This window comes from Hesperophylax consimilis, chromosome 1 (assembly GCF_061612785.1).
Source record: "Hesperophylax consimilis isolate HC1 chromosome 1, BYU_Hcon_1.0, whole genome shotgun sequence".
Classification (NCBI taxonomy): domain Eukaryota; kingdom Metazoa; phylum Arthropoda; class Insecta; order Trichoptera; family Limnephilidae; genus Hesperophylax; species Hesperophylax consimilis.
The window spans coordinates 19,281,773-19,288,228 of NC_142836.1; the positions used below are offsets into that span (position 1 = coordinate 19,281,773).

The window sequence follows — 6,456 nt, forward strand, 5'->3', positions numbered from 1 at the left end:
ACAAAAAAAATGGGTGTGTCAAGCCTACGCAAGACAGAAGTGAAACTTCTAGTATTCTTCTCTCTCTCTCTTTTCATTTCATTCTCTCTTTTTTTCTGTCTATTGACATATTTATAAGTAGCATGTGATAAAAAAAATTAAAAGTTATAAAAAAAGAAAAAAAAAAATTAGTTAAAGCGGGGATCGAACCTCGGTTCTTCACGACCACAGTCGTGCGCTCTGCCTGTAGACAGCGAAGATGAGTTAGGAGAGTGAGTTAAACTAGGTATATAATATTAGCTAGGCTCCTATAGCGAAATGATCCCTTTTTTTCGTCACGGTCATGAGTCGGTTTTACTCCGGTCCTCGAAATTGCATGACGCGCGTAAAGAAGTTTCACTTCAAAAAATTCCTCCAAATTTATGGATATAATTACGATCTTTTTCAAGCGCGTATGTAATGATTATTTTTATCAACGTCGCATACACCTTGCTAATGTTTTCAGTATTATTAGGGCTTTTTTATACTAATTTTCATATATTTATTGGCAGGTAGAGTAGAAATTAATATTTTTTAGCGTTTGCCAACGACCATACCATGTTGAACACACCGGTTCTCGTCCGATCACCGAAGTTAAGCAACATTGGGCGCGGTCAGTACTTGGATGGGTGACCGCTTGGGAACACCGCGTGCCGTTGGCCCATTTTTTATGGTAATTTCATGTTTTTTTTTATTTTTTTATCGTTACTATAATTAATAATATCATAAAATTCTTTAACTTTTCAAGTATGCTACAGGCCTAAAATATTACTTAGTGGATTGATATTATGGTCAACCATTGAAAAAAAAAATTCCTACAAAGTTATGGATGTAATTACGATCTTTTTCAAGCGCGTATGTAATGATTATTTTTATCAACGTCGCACACACCTTGCTAATGTTTTCAGTATTATTAGGGCTTTTTTATACTAATTTTCATATATTTATTTGCAGGTAGAATAGAAATTAATATTGTTTAGCGTTTGCCAACGACCATACCATGTTGAACACACCGGTTCTCGTCCGATCACCGAAGTTAAGCAACATTGGGCGCGGTCAGTACTTGGATGGGTGACCGCTTGGGAACACCGCGTGCCGTTGGCCCATTTTTTATGGTAATTTTATGTTTTTTTTTATTTTTTTTTTATTTTTTTATCGTTAACATCATAAAAAATTTTATATCATTCTTTAACTTTTCAATTATTCTACAGGCCTAAAATATTACTTAGTGGATTGATATTATCGTCAACCATTGAAAAAAAAAAAGGCGTTAAAAACAAAAAAATAATTTGCCATAGCCGAGAATCGAACTCGGATCAACTGCTTGGAAAGCAACTATGCTGACCATTACACCACCAACGCCAGTTGTCGAGATGAGCTAAGAAGCATTTATATTTTACTTCAAAACTTTGACTAGATCAAATGAACTTTAATCGGTCCCGCATTTTCGTTTCGGTCATGAGTTGGTTTTACTCCGGTCCACGAAATTGCATGACGCGCGTAAAGAAGTTTCACTTCAAAAATAATGTGCGATGGCCGAGAATCGAACTCGGATCAACTGCTTGGAAGTCAACTATGCTGACCATTACACCACCAACGCCAGTTGTCGAGATGAGCTAAGAAGCATTTATATGTTACTTCAAAACTTTGACTAGATCAAATGAACTTTAATCGGTGGTGGGGGTACCCGCATTTTCGTTTCGGTCATGAGTCGGTTTTACTCCGGTCCTAGAAATTGCATGACGCGCGTAAAGAAGTTTCACTTCAAAAAACAGAGGTATTTAATTTATGTAAGGTATTCATTTAAGGTGTAGTTATTTGTTTAAAAGAAATGTTTTTAGTGTTGATTTAAATTTAAGTATGTCGGTTATTTGTTTGATGCTACGTGGGAGGTTGTTATATAATTTAATGGCCATGTAGTGTGATTCATGTAGTTAAAATAAATTACCATCAAAGTGGGGAACCTTATCTATTTTATGTAAATGACCTGTCGTTAAAAAGTGGTCCCAAAAACAGCAACCTAAAAATAATAGTATTAGCTACTCATTTATACGTACACCATTTCCCAGTAATGGCTAGGTATTATTTTTAAACATAATGCTGAAATTTTGATGAAACATTTTTGCGACAAACAAAAAACAGATAACTGCATTAATCTAGCTCATTTACCTCCGTGTTATTTGACAATACAAGAGCGACACAAAAACACTCAATTTTAGTCCATTAGCAATGTATCATATAGCGCCGTAGTCGGCAATCATTCACCACCACCGTCGGCTGACACTAAGTGCAATTCTCCCCGCGGCCCGAGCCCAAGCCACCAACCAAGCTTATACTCGCAGCCCGCCCGAACCAAGCCACCGACACCCGCCAAACCAACCCACCACCTCCTGCGCTTTCTGCCATCCTGGCACCCTGGCACACCGGTAGCCTGGTACAAATGCGTTGTAGCCCAGTTCAAATAACACCTTTTGAGCTCAAATAATGTTGTCATATTTTTTATTGTTGTTATGTTGTTTCTAAGGAAACATCGGGCAGCATCGTATAGACACTGAGAATATTTTCCTATCTTATTAATTTATAAAATAACACAGATAAATAAAATAAAATTTAACTGCGCACACCTTACCTTAAAAAGGGACTATATAAAATGCACAGATTATTTCGAACAATTTTATAAAAATGTTTTAACCAACTGACTATATTAGAAAAAAACTATTCAAAATTTATGAGTACTAACATTACTTAAACGTATCATTTATGTGTGTCTAGAATGTCTAGATTTCTAGATGAAAGGAAAAATCTCAATTTCGTTTTAGTATAAAAACCATGAGAATTGATGAAAATCAAATCGTGAAACACACAGACGAAAAATTAATTCATTAATTTGAATTATTTATTTATAAAAATTATAGAACTTTAAACTAGCTTGCACCAAAAAAACAACTTCAAAAGAACAGAAATTGTGTAATGTAGACATAATAATTGAAATATTATAGATTAATAACAATGGGAAAACCTTAAAAAAAAAACGTTACTTTTTACCTCACAATATACCAAAAATTGGAAATGTCTTAGTCCCACTGGCTCAAGGTAAATGGGACACTAGAGCGGTATTTACAAAAAAAAACTTGTTATGAGCAACATATTTGAACTTATTGATTGAAAAAAGCAGAATTGTCATAAATTACGAATATCTTCAAAATCTACAAAACTAAGAACAAAATCATCCATTGAAAGGAGCATTTTATGACTTCTATTCTGCACCCAAATAAAGAAGCTTTTTTCAGAAAAAAAATTATTACAAAAACATTTTCTTACGAAATTTTTAATGCTTATTAAAGGGGCAATCGTAATCAAAAGATTCGAATTTTTTATTTAATTTAATATCATTCTTTTAAATTGAAAACTGGTGGCCTCAGCACGGATAAAGCACCCAGTCAGGCCCACATTATCAAAAAATGTTTTCAAATATATTAAGTGTTGTGCTTAAAAAAAAACACAAAAAATAATCCATGTTCCTTTTAAATTAGCACGACTAATATCCATAATGCAAAACGCGAAACGGTTTTAACTGTATTCCTTTTGGCCACATCCAACACATTAGCTGTAATAAAAAGTCGCTTGATAAAAAAGTATTCTCCTCGTTAATGCAATTGATTGTTTTCCGTAATAAAACTAACTAAAAATACCAGAATTTGCACAGTAGAAGTTAAAAAAAATTTGCAAAAAAGTAAAATTACTAGCTCGAAAATTCTAAAATATGTTTTCCCTCTTCGAACACGTGAGAAGCCTAGTTTTTAGGCCCCTTTTGAAATAATGAGAAACTGCCGTACATTTTTATATATTTTTTTTTATATCTGTAATAGTTTCTGACTTCTTTTGCAACTGAATTCTATTATTTTCGTAGCTAAAATAATTTCCAAAATTGTTCGGGTCTTTAACGCACCGAATCTATCGACGTGACCCGTGACGTCACCGATGACCAATCTCAAAAAGCCTAGGTTTTTTTTTTCAACCAGCGATGTATTTGGTATTGGAGTCGAGACGTTTTTTATCCTTAAGATTACCCGCTTTTAAAATTGAAAAACACTAGGTAAAATATAAGCATCTCGTCACTAATGTTATCGTATTGAATCACAATGTGATAAACAATTTAACGGTATTTAAAAACCTGTTTTAAAACATTTTCATCGGTTAAAATTTGAATGTGGACCAGAGTTTCCAACATATGTTCTAAAATACCCACAATATATTTTCGAATTCCCCGAAAAATACCCACATTACCTCCAAAAAGAAACAAAATTCTATTTAAATTAGCATTTTTTCTAATTATCTAGTTATTTTCGCATTTTCTATTTCATTCGGGCTTTAAAAAGAATTTTTTCAAAAATTTAGTGGATTCTACTCAATTATTGTAAACATTTTTTTTCAATATGGTTGGATAATCAAAGAAGGCCTTGAATCCCCGAATTTTCCCAGCAATTTTACTAATTCCCGAATTTTCCGGCAAAATGCCAATTCTTGTAAAATCATAGAAATTTCCGCAATATGGGAAATTCTCCACGAATTTGCAACCTTGATATGGATTTTGTAGACGATAGATATATTACTCACGTAGACTGGTTGTGATCGATCAGCAGTTCATTCCAACCAAAAGGTGTTTTAAAGAAAGATGGCGTTTTATTAGTTTATGATATAACTTACATATTCAGAATAATCGTCTGTTGATCTACAATCTACATGAATAATTTTTTTATGCCATAATATTTTCCACTGTTGATTGATATAACCAAAATTAGTAAGCAAATGACGCAGACCTGTGAAAAATCATTAATAGTTTGAATTCTCGACAAAGCAGTTCCATTTTTAAAAATAGTAATCAAAATGAGTTTCCGTAATAATTATTTTATTATAGCTAGTCTGAATTCCAATTTTGAAACTACCACTTAAGTTCAAAGTACATCCGAGTTCTAAAGTTCATTAAAGCAGAGTTACTGATAGATAAACGGAGTTACATACAAGAAAAATTTTTGTGTCGGAAGTAGGTAATCATATATGCTTTATTTTTGTTTATAGATGTTTCTTACAATACCTCTCTTGTAAGATACCATGTATCAGCATCGATCTTATCACTAAATGGGTAAAAGTTCTTCTCTAATTTCCTTTTCCACCCCATTTCCCTTCCTATTAATCCTCCTCCCCCCTGCTTTTAAATCTTATGCGGTAATACGTGCAAAATTAATAAAATCAAAATAATATTGACTCACACATTATATAATATATAACTTCATGAAAGCAGTGATCCATTTTTTAGCTCATCGTGTTGACGCTAAAAACTTTGTAGCCTTTCTTTTTCTAGTTCAAATGAATGAGATTGAAATTTCCCATAGGCAATAACTTCCCACTACTGGGTTTTGCATTTCCCCCTTGGCTCCTTACTCCTACCCTTCCCCATCCCCTAACTGTGTCGAGCCGAGCATGCGTTGAAGGGTAGACACGTGGAACTCGAATACCATCAAGCGATATTTTGCATTTTTGTCGGGGCATGAATTCGAACGAACAAAGCCCACCGAGCGTCAGAAAACAACCAAACTCCGAAATACCAAAGCTTGGCAAATGAAAACGAAATGAATTCACTTATTTCACTCGAATGCATTTTAACGTGTCGGCAATAATATGCTGCAAAGAAAAACGTTACCACTTTTGTACGTTTTTATTTTTTAGTTAAATCGATTAAATTCTTTTTCTAACGCCTGCGTTTTGTGATATTGAATTAAAAAAATAAAAATATATAACGAACGACATTATCCAAAAATTTGTGTAAATTGACAGCTTACCCGACACCTTGGAGGCCACGTTAAAAGCAGCGGATTTTGTCTAGCGACTATCGGAATCATATTCTGACTGTGTTCGACAATATCTCCAATTGACCATGGATGACGGATTTCATTAAAATCATTAAGACAAAGGGCTTTATCGATCGACCGTACTACCCCTCCTGAAGAGATGACTTTGGAATTCAGCTCTGAAATCTATTGAGGATTTTGTGGATCTTAGATCATGCCATAGTAATATACACTGCGCCTCACGCAGACAACAAACTCTTACTACAGACTACGGCATTAATTAATACACATATATCTTCAACAAAAACATCATTGAATGGATAGCGAGAAAAGATGACAAAGAAATTATAGGCCTTATGAAATGGAACTTGTTTGTCATTATACATGGCTAATAGCACTTTCTGTGTCGTACGATTATTTTCACTTCATATTTTATATTCTTGTAACCTACCCAAAAAACATTTTACACCTATTGAAGTAGCAGAGGAAGGTAATTTAAAGCATATAATTAAGATACATAGAAAAACAAAAAATTTCAATAAACGCCCATTTTCCGGCACTAAACAAAAAAAAATTCTAAGCTTTAAGG

General features: G+C 33.6%; 2 non-coding genes across 2 annotated transcripts; both read left to right on the top strand.

Moving 5' to 3' along the window:
- The first annotated feature begins 561 nt into the window (after window positions 1-561).
- LOC149426397 (5S ribosomal RNA) lies at window positions 562-680 on the top strand. Its single transcript, XR_016303282.1, has one exon. It is a non-coding gene; the product is annotated as a 5S ribosomal RNA (ribosomal RNA).
- A 323-nt stretch (window positions 681-1,003) lies between these two features.
- LOC149426398 (5S ribosomal RNA) lies at window positions 1,004-1,122 on the top strand. Its single transcript, XR_016303284.1, has one exon. It is a non-coding gene; the product is annotated as a 5S ribosomal RNA (ribosomal RNA).
- The last annotated feature ends 5,334 nt before the right edge of the window (window positions 1,123-6,456 follow it).